The sequence below is a fragment of the Phyllobates terribilis genome, unplaced genomic scaffold (genome assembly GCF_046119375.1).
Source record: "Phyllobates terribilis strain yellow unplaced genomic scaffold, ASM4611937v1 Scaffold_1__5_contigs__length_1240528914, whole genome shotgun sequence".
In the NCBI taxonomy this organism is placed as follows: Eukaryota; Metazoa; Chordata; class Amphibia; order Anura; family Dendrobatidae; genus Phyllobates; species Phyllobates terribilis.
The window spans coordinates 1,231,406,856-1,231,421,936 of record NW_027362761.1 but is presented as its reverse complement, the minus strand read 5'-3'; positions in this window follow the sequence as shown (position 1 = coordinate 1,231,421,936).

The following is a 15,081-nucleotide window of genomic DNA, read 5'->3' as shown; positions in this document are numbered from 1 at the left end:
TAATCCAATAGTATACTGCCACCTACTGATGCATGTTATAATAGATTCATGCTCAAAGAGGAAATCCTAATCCAATAGTATACTGCCACCTAGTGGTGTATGTGATAATAGATTCATGCTCAAAGAGGAAATCCTAATCCAATAGTATACTGCCACCTAGTGGTGTATGTGATAATAGATTCATGCTCAAAGAGGAAATCCTAATCCAATAGTATACTGCCACCTAGTGGTGAATGTTATAATAGATTCATGCTCAAAGAGGAAATCCTAATCCAATAGTATACTGCCACCTAGTGGTGTATGTGATAATAGATTCATGCTCAAAGAGGAAATCCTAATCCAATAGTATACTGCCACCTAGTGGTGAATGTTATAATAGATTCATGCTCAAAGAGGAAATCCTAATCCAATAGTATACTGCCACCTACTGATGCATGTTATAATAGATTCATGCTCAAAGAGGAAATCCTAATCCAATAGTATACTGCCACCTACTGATGCATGTTATAATAGATTCATGCTCAAAGAGTAAATCCTAATCCAATAGTATACTGCCACCTACTGATGCATGTTATAATAGATTCATGCTCAAAGAGGAAATCCTAATCCAATAGTATACTGCCACCTAGTGGTGCATGTGATAATAGATTCATGCTCAAAGAGGAAATCCTAATCCAATAGTATACTGCCACCTAGTGGTGCATGTTATAATAGATTCATGCTCAAAGAGGAAATCCTAATCCAATAGTATACTGCCACCTACTGATGCATGTTATAATAGATTCATGCTCAAAAAATAAATCCTAATCCAATACTATACTGCCACCTACTGATGCATGTTATAATACATTCATGCTCAAAGAGGAAATCCTAATCCAATAGTATACTGCCACCTAGTGGTGAATGTTATAATAGATTCATGCTCAAAGAGGAAATCCTAATCCAATAGTATACTGCCACCTAGTGGTGTATGTGATAATAGATTCATGCTCAAAGAGGAAATCCTAATCCAATAGTATACTGCCACCTAGTGGTGTATGTGATAATAGATTCATGCTCAAAGAGGAAATCCTAATCCAATAGTATACTGCCACCTAGTGGTGTATGTGATAACAGATTCATGCTCAAAGAGGAAATCCTACTCCAATAGTATACTGCCACCTAGTGGTGTATGTGATAATAGATTCATGCTCAAAGAGGAAATCCTGCTCCAATAGTATACTGCCACCTAGTGGTGTATGTGATAATAGATTCATGCTCAAAGAGGAAATCCTAATCCAATAGTATACTGCCACCTAGTGGTGTATGTGATAATAGATTCATGCTCAAAGAGGAAATCCTAATCCAATAGTATACTGCCACCTAGTGGTGTATGTGATAATAGATTCATGCTCAAAGAGGAAATCCTACTCCAACAGTATACTGCCACCTAGTGGTGTATGTGATAATAGATTCATGCTCAAAGAGGAAATCCTACTCCAATAGTATACTGCCACCTAGTGGTGAATGTTATAATAGATTCATGCTCAAAGAGGAAATCCTAATCCAATAGTATACTGCCACCTAGTGGTGTATGTGATAATAGATTCATGCTCAAAGAGGAAATCCTAATCCAATAGTATACTGCCACCTAGTGGTGTATGTGATAATAGATTCATGCTCAAAGAGGAAATCCTAATCCAATAGTATACTGCCACCTAGTGGTGAATGTTATAATAGATTCATGCTCAAAGAGGAAATCCTAATCCAATAGTATACTGCCACCTAGTGGTGTATGTGATAATAGATTCATGCTCAAAGAGGAAATCCTAATCCAATAGTATACTGCCACCTAGTGGTGAATGTTATAATAGATTCATGCTCAAAGAGGAAATCCTAATCCAATAGTATACTGCCACCTAGTGGTGCATGTGATAATAGATTCATGCTCAAAGAGGAAATCCTAATCCAATAGTATACTGCCACCTAGTGGTGAATGTTATAATAGATTCATGCTCAAAGAGGAAATCCTAATCCAATAGTATACTGCCACCTAGTGGTGCATGTTATAATAGATTCATGCTCAAAGAGGAAATCCTAATCCAATAGTATACTGCCACCTACTGATGCATGTTATAATAGATTCATGCTCAAAGAGTAAATCCTAATCCAATAGTATACTGCCACCTACTGATGCATGTTATAATAGATTCATGCTCAAAGAGGAAATCCTAATCCAATAGTATACTGCCACCTAGTGGTGTATGTGATAATAGATTCATGCTCAAAGAGGAAATCCTAATCCAATAGTATACTGCCACCTAGTGGTGTATGTGATAATAGATTCATGCTCAAAGAGGAAATCCTAATCCAATAGTATACTGCCACCTAGTGGTGAATGTTATAATAGATTCATGCTCAAAGAGGAAATCCTAATCCAATAGTATACTGCCACCTAGTGGTGCATGTGATAATAGATTCATGCTCAAAGAGGAAATCCTAATCCAATAGTATACTGCCACCTAGTGGTGCATGTTATAATAGATTCATGCTCAAAGAGGAAATCCTAATCCAATAGTATACTGCCACCTACTGATGCATGTTATAATAGATTCATGCTCAAAGAGGAAATCCTAATCCAATAGTATACTGCCACCTAGTGGTGTATGTGATAATAGATTCATGCTCAAAGAGGAAATCCTAATCCAATAGTATACTGCCACCTAGTGGTGAATGTTATAATAGATTCATGCTCAAAGAGGAAATCCTAATCCAATAGTATACTGCCACCTAGTGGTGTATGTGATAATAGATTCATGCTCAAAGAGGAAATCCTAATCCAATAGTATACTGCCACCTAGTGGTGTATGTGATAATAGATTCATGCTCAAAGAGGAAATCCTAATCCAATAGTATACTGCCACCTAGTGGTGAATGTTATAATAGATTCATGCTCAAAGAGGAAATCCTAATCCAATAGTATACTGCCACCTAGTGGTGTATGTGATAATAGATTCATGCTCAAAGAGGAAATCCTAATCCAATAGTATACTGCCACCTAGTGGTGAATGTTATAATAGATTCATGCTCAAAGAGGAAATCCTAATCCAATAGTATACTGCCACCTACTGATGCATGTTATAATAGATTCATGCTCAAAGAGGAAATCCTAATCCAATAGTATACTGCCACCTAGTGGTGCATGTGATAATAGATTCATGCTCAAAGAGGAAATCCTAATCCAATAGTATACTGCCACCTACTGATGCATGTTATAATAGATTCATGCTCAAAGAGTAAATCCTAATCCAATAGTATACTGCCACCTACTGATGCATGTTATAATAGATTCATGCTCAAAGAGGAAATCCTAATCCAATAGTATACTGCCACCTAGTGGTGTATGTGATAATAGATTCATGCTCAAAGAGGAAATCCTAATCCAATAGTATACTGCCACCTAGTGGTGTATGTGATAATAGATTCATGCTCAAAGAGGAAATCCTAATCCAATAGTATACTGCCACCTAGTGGTGAATGTTATAATAGATTCATGCTCAAAGAGGAAATCCTAATCCAATAGTATACTGCCACCTAGTGGTGCATGTGATAATAGATTCATGCTCAAAGAGGAAATCCTAATCCAATAGTATACTGCCACCTAGTGGTGCATGTTATAATAGATTCATGCTCAAAGAGGAAATCCTAATCCAATAGTATACTGCCACCTACTGATGCATGTTATAATAGATTCATGCTCAAAAAGTAAATCCTAATCCAATAGTATACTGCCACCTACTGATGCATATTATAATAGATTCATGCTCAAAGAGGAAATCCTAATCCAATAGTATACTGCCACCTAGTGGTGTATGTGATAATAGATTCATGCTCAAAGAGGAAATCCTAATCCAATAGTATACTGCCACCTAGTGGTGTATGTGATAATAGATTCATGCTCAAAGAGGAAATCCTAATCCAATAGTATACTGCCACCTAGTGGTGAATGTTATAATAGATTCATGCTCAAAGAGGAAATCCTAATCCAATAGTATACTGCCACCTAGTGGTGTATGTGATAATAGATTCATGCTCAAAGAGGAAATCCTAATCCAATAGTATACTGCCACCTAGTGGTGTATGTGATAATAGATTCATGCTCAAAGAGGAAATCCTAATCCAATAGTATACTGCCACCTAGTGGTGAATGTTATAATAGATTCATGCTCAAAGAGGAAATCCTAATCCAATAGTATACTGCCACCTAGTGGTGTATGTGATAATAGATTCATGCTCAAAGAGGAAATCCTAATCCAATAGTATACTGCCACCTACTGATGCATGTTATAATAGATTCATGCTCAAAGAGGAAATCCTAATCCAATACTATACTGCCACCTAGTGGTGCATGTTATAATAGATTCATGCTCAAAGAGGAAATCCTAATCCAATACTATACTGCCACCTACTGATGCATGTTATAATAGATTCATGCTCAAAGAGTAAATCCTAATCCAATAGTATACTGCCACCTAGTGGTGTATGTGAGAATAGATTCATGCTCAAAGAGGAAATCCTAATCCAATAGAATACTGCCACCTAGTGGTCTATGTGATAATAGATTCATGCTCAAAGAGGAAATCCTAATCCAATAGTATACTGCCACCTAGTGGTGAATGTTATAATAGATTCATGCTCAAAGAGGAAATCCTAATCCAATAGTATACTGCCACCTAGTGGTGCATGTGATAATAGATTCATGCTCAAAGAGGAAATCCTAATCCAATAGTATACTGCCACCTAGTGGTGCATGTTATAATAGATTCATGCTCAAAGAGGAAATCCTAATCCAATAGTATACTGCCACCTACTGATGCATGTTATAATAGATTCATGCTCAAAAAGTAAATCCTAATCCAATAGTATACTGGCACCTACTGATGCATGTTATAATAGATTCATGCTCAAAGAGGAAATCCTAATCCAATAGTATACTGCCACCTAGTGGTGTATGTGATAATAGATTCATGCTCAAAGAGGAAATCCTAATCCAATAGTATACTGCCACCTAGTGGTGTATGTGATAATAGATTCATGCTCAAAGAGGAAATCCTAATCCAATAGTATACTGCCACCTAGTGTGAATGTTATAATAGATTCATGCTCAAAGAGGAAATCCTAATCCAATAGTATACTGCCACCTAGTGGTGTATGTGATAATAGATTCATGCTCAAAGAGGAAATCCTAATCCAATAGTATACTGCCACCTAGTGGTGAATGTTATAATAGATTCATGCTCAAAGAGGAAATCCTAATCCAATAGTATACTGCCACCTACTGATGCATGTTATAATAGATTCATGCTCAAAGAGGAAATCCTAATCCAATAGTATACTGCCACCTAGTGGTGCATGTGATAATAGATTCATGCTCAAAGAGGAAATCCTAATCCAATAGTATACTGCCACCTAGTGGTGAATGTTATAATAGATTCATGCTCAAAGAGGAAATCCTAATCCAATAGTATACTGCCACCTAGTGGTGCATGTTATAATAGATTCATGCTCAAAGAGGAAATCCTAATCCAATAGTATACTGCCACCTACTGATGCATGTTATAATAGATTCATGCTCAAAGAGTAAATCCTAATCCAATAGTATACTGCCACCTAGTGGTGTATGTGATAATAGATTCATGCTCAAAGAGGAAATCCTAATCCAATAGTATACTGCCACCTACTGATGCATGTTATAATAGATTCATGCTCAAAGAGGAAATCCTAATCCAATAGTATACTGCCACCTAGTGGTGCATGTGATAATAGATTCATGCTCAAAGAGGAAATCCTAATCCAATAGTATACTGCCACCTACTGATGCATGTTATAATAGATTCATGCTCAAAAAGTAAATCCTAATCCAATAGTATACTGCCACCTACTGATGCATGTTATAATAGATTCATGCTCAAAGAGGAAATCCTAATCCAATAGTATACTGCCACCTAGTGGTGTATGTGATAATAGATTCATGCTCAAAGAGGAAATCCTAATCCAATAGTATACTGCCACCTAGTGGTGTATGTAATAATAGATTCATGCTCAAAGAGGAAATCCTAATCCAATAGTATACTGCCACCTAGTGGTGAATGTTATAATAGATTCATGCTCAAAGAGGAAATCCTAATCCAATAGTATACTGCCACCTAGTGGTGTATGTGATAATAGATTCATGCTCAAAGAGGAAATCCTAATCCAATAGTATACTGCCACCTAGTGGTGCATGTTATAATAGATTCATGCTCAAAGAGGAAATCCTAATCCAATAGTATACTGCCACCTACTGATGCATGTTATAATAGATTCATGCTCAAAGAGTAAATCCTAATCCAATAGTATACTGCCACCTACTGATGCATGTTATAATAGATTCATGCTCAAAGAGGAAATCCTAATCCAATAGTATACTGCCACCTAGTGGTGTATGTGATAATAGATTCATGCTCAAAGAGGAAATCCTAATCCAATAGTATACTGCCACCTAGTGGTGTATGTGATAATAGATTCATGCTCAAAGAGGAAATCCTAATCCAATAGTATACTGCCACCTAGTGGTGAATGTTATAATAGATTCATGCTCAAAGAGGAAATCCTAATCCAATAGTATACTGCCACCTACTGATGCATGTTATAATAGATTCATGCTCAAAGAGGAAATCCTAATCCAATAGTATACTGCCACCTAGTGGTGCATGTGATAATAGATTCATGCTCAAAGAGGAAATCCTAATCCAATAGTATACTGCCACCTAGTGGTGTATGTTATAATAGATTCATGCTCAAAGAGGAAATCCTAATCCAATAGTATACTGCCACCTAGTGGTGCATGTTATAATAGATTCATGCTCAAAGAGGAAATCCTAATCCAATAGTATACTGCCACCTACTGATGCATGTTATAATAGATTCATGCTCAAAGAGGAAATCCTAATCCAATAGTATACTGCCACCTAGTGGTGCATGTTATAATAGATTCATGCTCAAAGAGGAAATCCTAATCCAATAGTATACTGCCACCTACTGATGCATGTTATAATAGATTCATGCTCAAAGAGTAAATCCTAATCCAATAGTATACTGCCACCTACTGATGCATGTTATAATAGATTCATGCTCAAAGAGGAAATCCTAATCCAATAGTATACTGCCACCTAGTGGTGTATGTGATAATAGATTCATGCTCAAAGAGGAAATCCTAATCCAATAGTATACTGCCACCTAGTGGTGAATGTTATAATAGATTCATGCTCAAAGAGGAAATCCTAATCCAATAGTATACTGTCACCTAGTGGTGCATGTGATAATAGATTCATGCTCAAAAAGTAAATCCTAATCCAATAGTATACTGCCACCTACTGATGCATGTTATAATAGATTCATGCTCAAAGAGGAAATCCTAATCCAATAGTATACTGCCACCTAGTGGTGTATGTGATAATAGATTCATGCTCAAAGAGGAAATCCTAATCCAATAGTATACTGCCACCTAGTGGTGTATGTGATAATAGATTCATGCTCAAAGAGGAAATCCTAATCCAATAGTATACTGCCACCTAGTGGTGAATGTTATAATAGATTCATGCTCAAAGAGGAAATCCTAATCCAATAGTATACTGCCACCTAGTGGTGTATGTGATAATAGATTCATGCTCAAAGAGGAAATCCTAATCCAATAGTATACTGCCACCTAGTGGTGTATGTGATAATAGATTCATGCTCAAAGAGGAAATCCTAATCCAATAGTATACTGCCACCTAGTGGTGAATGTTATAATAGATTCATGCTCAAAGAGGAAATCCTAATCCAATAGTATACTGCCACCTAGTGGTGTATGTGATAATAGATTCATGCTCAAAGAGGAAATCCTAATCCAATAGTATACTGCCACCTAGTGGTGCATGTGATAATAGATTCATGCTCAAAGAGGAAATCCTAATCCAATAGTATACTGCCACCTAGTGGTGAATGTTATAATAGATTCATGCTCAAAGAGGAAATCCTAATCCAATAGTATACTGCCACCTACTGATGCATGTTATAATAGATTCATGCTCAAAGAGGAAATCCTAATCCAATAGTATACTGCCACCTAGTGGTGCATGTGATAATAGATTCATGCTCAAAGAGGAAATCCTAATCCAATAGTATACTGCCACCTAGTGGTGCATGTTATAATAGATTTATGCTCAAAGAGGAAATCCTAATCCAATAGTATACTGCCACCTAGTGGTGCATGTTATAATAGATTTATGCTCAAAGAGGAAATCCTAATCCAATAGTATACTGCCACCTACTGATGCATGTTATAATAGATTCATGCTCAAAGAGGAAATCCTAATCCAATAGTATACTGCCACCTAGTGGTGCATGTTATAATAGATTCATGCTCAAAGAGGAAATCCTAATCCAATAGTATACTGCCACCTACTGATGCATGTTATAATAGATTCATGCTCAAAGAGTAAATCCTAATCCAATAGTATACTGCCACCTACTGATGCATGTTATAATAGATTCATGCTCAAAGAGGAAATCCTAATCCAATAGTATACTGCCACCTAGTGGTGTATGTGATAATAGATTCATGCTCAAAGAGGAAATCCTAATCCAATAGTATACTGCCACCTAGTGGTGAATGTTATAATAGATTCATGCTCAAAGAGGAAATCCTAATCCAATAGTATACTGTCACCTAGTGGTGCATGTGATAATAGATTCATGCTCAAAAAGTAAATCCTAATCCAATAGTATGCTGCCACCTACTGATGCATGTTATAATAGATTCATGCTCAAAGAGGAAATCCTAATCCAATAGTATACTGCCACCTAGTGGTGAATGTTATAATAGATTCATGCTCAAAGAGGAAATCCTAATCCAATAGTATACTGCCACCTAGTGGTGTATGTGATAATAGATTCATGCTCAAAGAGGAAATCCTAATCCAATAGTATACTGCCACCTAGTGGTGTATGTGATAATAGATTCATGCTCAAAGAGGAAATCCTAATCCAATAGTATACTGCCACCTAGTGGTGAATGTTATAATAGATTCATGCTCAAAGAGGAAATCCTAATCCAATAGTATACTGCCACCTAGTGGTGTATGTGATAATAGATTCATGCTCAAAGAGGAAATCCTAATCCAATAGTATACTGCCACCTAGTGGTGTATGTGATAATAGATTCATGCTCAAAGAGGAAATCCTAATCCAATAGTATACTGCCACCTAGTGGTGAATGTTATAATAGATTCATGCTCAAAGAGGAAATCCTAATCCAATAGTATACTGCCACCTAGTGGTGTATGTGATAATGGATTCATGCTCAAAGAGGAAATCCTAATCCAATAGTATACTGCCACCTAGTGGTGAATGTTATAATAGATTCATGCTCAAAGAGGAAATCCTAATCCAATAGTATACTGCCACCTACTGATGCATGTTATAATAGATTCATGCTCAAAGAGGAAATCCTAATCCAATACTATACTGCCACCTAGTGGTGCATGTTATAATAGATTCATGCTCAAAGAGGAAATCCTAATCCAATACTATACTGCCACCTACTGATGCATGTTATAATAGATTCATGCTCAAAGAGTAAATCCTAATCCAATAGTATACTGCCACCTACTGATGCATGTTATAATAGATTCATGCTCAAAGAGGAAATCCTAATCCAATAGTATACTGCCACCTAGTGGTGTATGTGATAATAGATTCATGCTCAAAGAGGAAATCCTAATCCAATAGTATACTGCCACCTAGTGGTGTATGTGATAATAGATTCATGCTCAAAGAGGAAATCCTAATCCAATAGTATACTGCCACCTAGTGGTGAATGTTATAATAGATTCATGCTCAAAGAGGAAATCCTAATCCAACAGTATACTGCCACCTAGTGGTGCATGTGATAATAGATTCATGCTCAAAGAGGAAATCCTAATCCAATAGTATACTGCCACCTAGTGGTGCATGTTATAATAGATTCATGCTCAAAGAGGAAATCCTAATCCAATAGTATACTGCCACCTACTGATGCATGTTATAATAGATTCATGCTCAAAGAGGAAATCCTAATCCAATAGTATACTGCCACCTAGTGGTGTATGTGATAATAGATTCATGCTCAAAGAGGAAATCCTAATCCAATAGTTTACTGCCACCTAGTGGTGTATGTTATAATAGATTCATGCTCAAAGAGGAAATCCTAATCCAATAGTATACTGCCACCTAGTGGTGCATGTTATAATAGATTCATGCTCAAAGAGGAAATCCTAATCCAATAGTATACTGCCACCTACTGATGCATGTTATAATAGATTCATGCTCAAAGAGGAAATCCTAATCCAATAGTATACTGCCACCTAGTGGTGCATGTTATAATAGATTCATGCTCAAAGAGGAAATCCTAATCCAATAGTATACTGCCACCTACTGATGCATGTTATAATAGATTCATGCTCAAAGAGGAAATCCTAATCCAATAGTATACTGCCACCTACTGATGCATGTTATAATAGATTCATGCTCAAAGAGGAAATCCTAATCCAACAGTATACTGCCACCTACTGATGCATGTTATAATAGATTCATGCTCAAAGAGTAAATCCTAATCCAATAGTATACTGCCACCTACTGATGCATGTTATAATAGATTCATGCTCAAAGAGGAAATCCTAATCCAATAGTATACTGCCACCTAGTGGTGTATGTGATAATAGATTCATGCTCAAAGAGGAAATCCTAATCCAATAGTATACTGCCACCTAGTGGTGTATGTGATAATAGATTCATGCTCAAAGAGGAAATCCTAATCCAATAGTATACTGCCACCTAGTGGTGAATGTTATAATAGATTCATGCTCAAAGAGGAAATCCTAATCCAATAGTATACTGCCACCTAGTGGTGCATGTGATAATAGATTCATGCTCAAAGAGGAAATCCTAATCCAATAGTATACTGCCACCTAGTGGTGCATGTTATAATAGATTCATGCTCAAAGAGGAAACCTAATCCAATAGTATACTGCCACCTACTGATGCATGTTATAATAGATTCATGCTCAAAAAGTAAATCCTAATCCAATAGTATACTGCCACCTACTGATGCATGTTATAATAGATTCATGCTCAAAGAGGAAATCCTAATCCAATAGTATACTGCCACCTAGTGGTGTATGTGATAATAGATTCATGCTCAAAGAGGAAATCCTAATCCAATAGTATACTGCCACCTAGTGGTGTATGTGATAATAGATTCATGCTCAAAGAGGAAATCCTAATCCAATAGTATACTGCCACCTAGTGGTGAATGTTATAATAGATTCATGCTCAAAGAGGAAATCCTAATCCAATAGTATACTGCCACCTAGTGGTGTATGTGATAATAGATTCATGCTCAAAGAGGAAATCCTAATCCAATAGTATACTGCCACCTAGTGGTGTATGTGATAATAGATTCATGCTCAAAGAGGAAATCCTAATCCAATAGTATACTGCCACCTAGTGGTGAATGTTATAATAGATTCATGCTCAAAGAGGAAATCCTAATCCAATAGTATACTGCCACCTAGTGGTGTATGTGATAATAGATTCATGCTCAAAGAGGAAATCCTAATCCAATAGTATACTGCCACCTAGTGGTGAATGTTATAATAGATTCATGCTCAAAGAGGAAATCCTAATCCAATAGTATACTGCCACCTACTGATGCATGTTATAATAGATTCATGCTCAAAGAGGAAATCCTAATCCAATACTATACTGCCACCTAGTGGTGCATGTTACAATAGATTCATGCTCAAAGAGGAAATCCTAATCCAATACTATACTGCCACCTACTGATGCATGTTATAATAGATTCATGCTCAAAGAGTAAATCCTAATCCAATAGTATACTGCCACCTACTGATGCATGTTATAATAGATTCATGCTCAAAGAGGAAATCCTAATCCAATAGTATACTGCCACCTAGTGGTGTATGTGATAATAGATTCATGCTCAAAGAGGAAATCCTAATCCAATAGTATACTGCCACCTAGTGGTGTATGTGATAATAGATTCATGCTCAAAGAGGAAATCCTAATCCAATAGTATACTGCCACCTAGTGGTGAATGTTATAATAGATTCATGCTCAAAGAGGAAATCCTAATCCAATAGTATACTGCCACCTAGTGGTGCATGTGATAATAGATTCATGCTCAAAGAGGAAATCCTAATCCAATAGTATACTGCCACCTAGTGGTGAATGTTATAATAGATTCATGCTCAAAGAGGAAATCCTAATCCAATAGTATACTGCCACCTAGTGGTGCATGTGATAATAGATTCATGCTCAAAGAGGAAATCCTAATCCAATAGTATACTGCCACCTAGTGGTGTATGTGATAATAGATTCATGCTCAAAGAGGAAATCCTAATCCAATAGTATACTGCCACCTAGTGGTGAATGTTATAATAGATTCATGCTCAAAGAGGAAATCCTAATCCAATAGTATACTGCCACCTAGTGGTGTATGTGATAATAGATTCATGCTCAAAGAGGAAATCCTAATCCAATAGTATACTGCCACCTAGTGGTGAATGTTATAATAGATTCATGCTCAAAGAGGAAATCCTAATCCAATAGTATACTGCCACCTACTGATGCATGTTATAATAGATTCATGCTCAAAGAGGAAATCCTAATCCAATAGTATACTGCCACCTACTGATGCATGTTATAATAGATTCATGCTCAAAGAGTAAATCCTAATCCAATAGTATACTGCCACCTACTGATGCATGTTATAATAGATTCATGCTCAAAGAGGAAATCCTAATCCAATAGTATACTGCCACCTAGTGGTGTATGTGATAATAGATTCATGCTCAAAGAGGAAATCCTAATCCAATAGTATACTGCCACCTAGTGGTGTATGTGATAATAGATTCATGCTCAAAGAGGAAATCCTAATCCAATAGTATACTGCCACCTAGTGGTGAATGTTATAATAGATTCATGCTCAAAGAGGAAATCCTAATCCAATAGTATACTGCCACCTAGTGGTGTATGTGATAATAGATTCATGCTCAAAGAGGAAATCCTAATCCAATAGTATACTGCCACCTAGTGGTGTATGTGATAATAGATTCATGCTCAAAGAGGAAATCCTAATCCAATAGTATACTGCCACCTAGTGGTGTATGTTATAATAGATTCATGCTCAAAGAGGAAATCCTAATCCAATAGTATACTGCCACCTAGTGGTGCATGTTATAATAGATTCATGCTCAAAGAGGAAATCCTAATCCAATAGTATACTGCCACCTACTGATGCATGTTATAATAGATTCATGCTCAAAGAGGAAATCCTAATCCAATAGTATACTGCCACCTAGTGGTGCATGTTATAATAGATTCATGCTCAAAGAGGAAATCCTAATCCAATAGTATACTGCCACCTACTGATGCATGTTATAATAGATTCATGCTCAAAGAGTAAATCCTAATCCAATAGTATACTGCCACCTACTGATGCATGTTATAATATATTCATGCTCAAAGAGGAAATCCTAATCCAATAGTATACTGCCACCTAGTGGTGTATGTGATAATAGATTCATGCTCAAAGAGGAAATCCTAATCCAATAGTATACTGCCACCTAGTGGTGTATGTGATAATAGATTCATGCTCAAAGAGGAAATCCTAATCCAATAGTATACTGCCACCTAGTGGTGAATGTTATAATAGATTCATGCTCAAAGAGGAAATCCTAATCCAATAGTATACTGCCACCTAGTGGTGCATGTGATAATAGATTCATGCTCAAAGAGGAAATCCTAATCCAATAGTATACTGCCACCTAGTGGTGCATGTTATAATAGATTCATGCTCAAAGAGGAAATCCTAATCCAATAGTATACTGCCACCTACTGATGCATGTTATAATAGATTCATGCTCAAAAAGTAAATCCTAATCCAACAGTATACTGCCACCTACTGATGCATGTTATAATAGATTCATGCTCAAAGAGGAAATCCTAATCCAATAGTATACTGCCACATAGTGGTGTATGTGATAATAGATTCATGCTCAAAGAGGAAATCCTAATCCAATAGTATACTGCCACCTAGTGGTGTATGTGATAATAGATTCATGCTCAAAGAGGAAATCCTAATCCAATAGTATACTGCCACCTAGTGGTGAATGTTATAATAGATTCATGCTCAAAGAGGAAATCATAATCCAATAGTATACTGCCACCTAGTGGTGTATGTGATAATAGATTCATGCTCAAAGAGGAAATCCTAATCCAATAGTATACTGCCACCTAGTGGTGTATGTGATAATAGATTCATGCTCAAAGAGGAAATCCTAATCCAATAGTATACTGCCACCTAGTGGTGAATGTTATAATAGATTCATGCTCAAAGAGGAAATCCTAATCCAATAGTATACTGCCACCTAGTGGTGTATGTGATAATAGATTCATGCTCAAAGAGGAAATCCTAATCCAATAGTATACTGCCACCTAGTGGTGAATGTTATAATAGATTCATGCTCAAAGAGGAAATCCTAATCCAATAGTATACTGCCACCTACTGATGCATGTTATAATAGATTCATGCTCAAAGAGGAAATCCTAATCCAATACTATACTGCCACCTAGTGGTGCATGTTATAATAGATTCATGCTCAAAGAGGAAATCCTAATCCAATACTATACTGCCACCTACTGATGCATGTTATAATAGATTCATGCTCAAAGAGTAAATCCTAATCCAATAGTATACTGCCACCTACTGATGCATGTTATAATAGATTCATGCTCAAAGAGGAAATCCTAATCCAATAGTATACTGCCACCTAGTGGTGTATGTGATAATAGATTCATGCTCAAAGAGGAAATCCTAATCCAATAGTATACTGCCACCTAGTGGTGTATGTGATAATAGATTCATGCTCAAAGAGGAAATCCTAATCCAATAGTATACTGCCACCTAGTGGTGAATGTTATAATAGATTCATGCTCAAAGAGGAAATCCTAATCCAA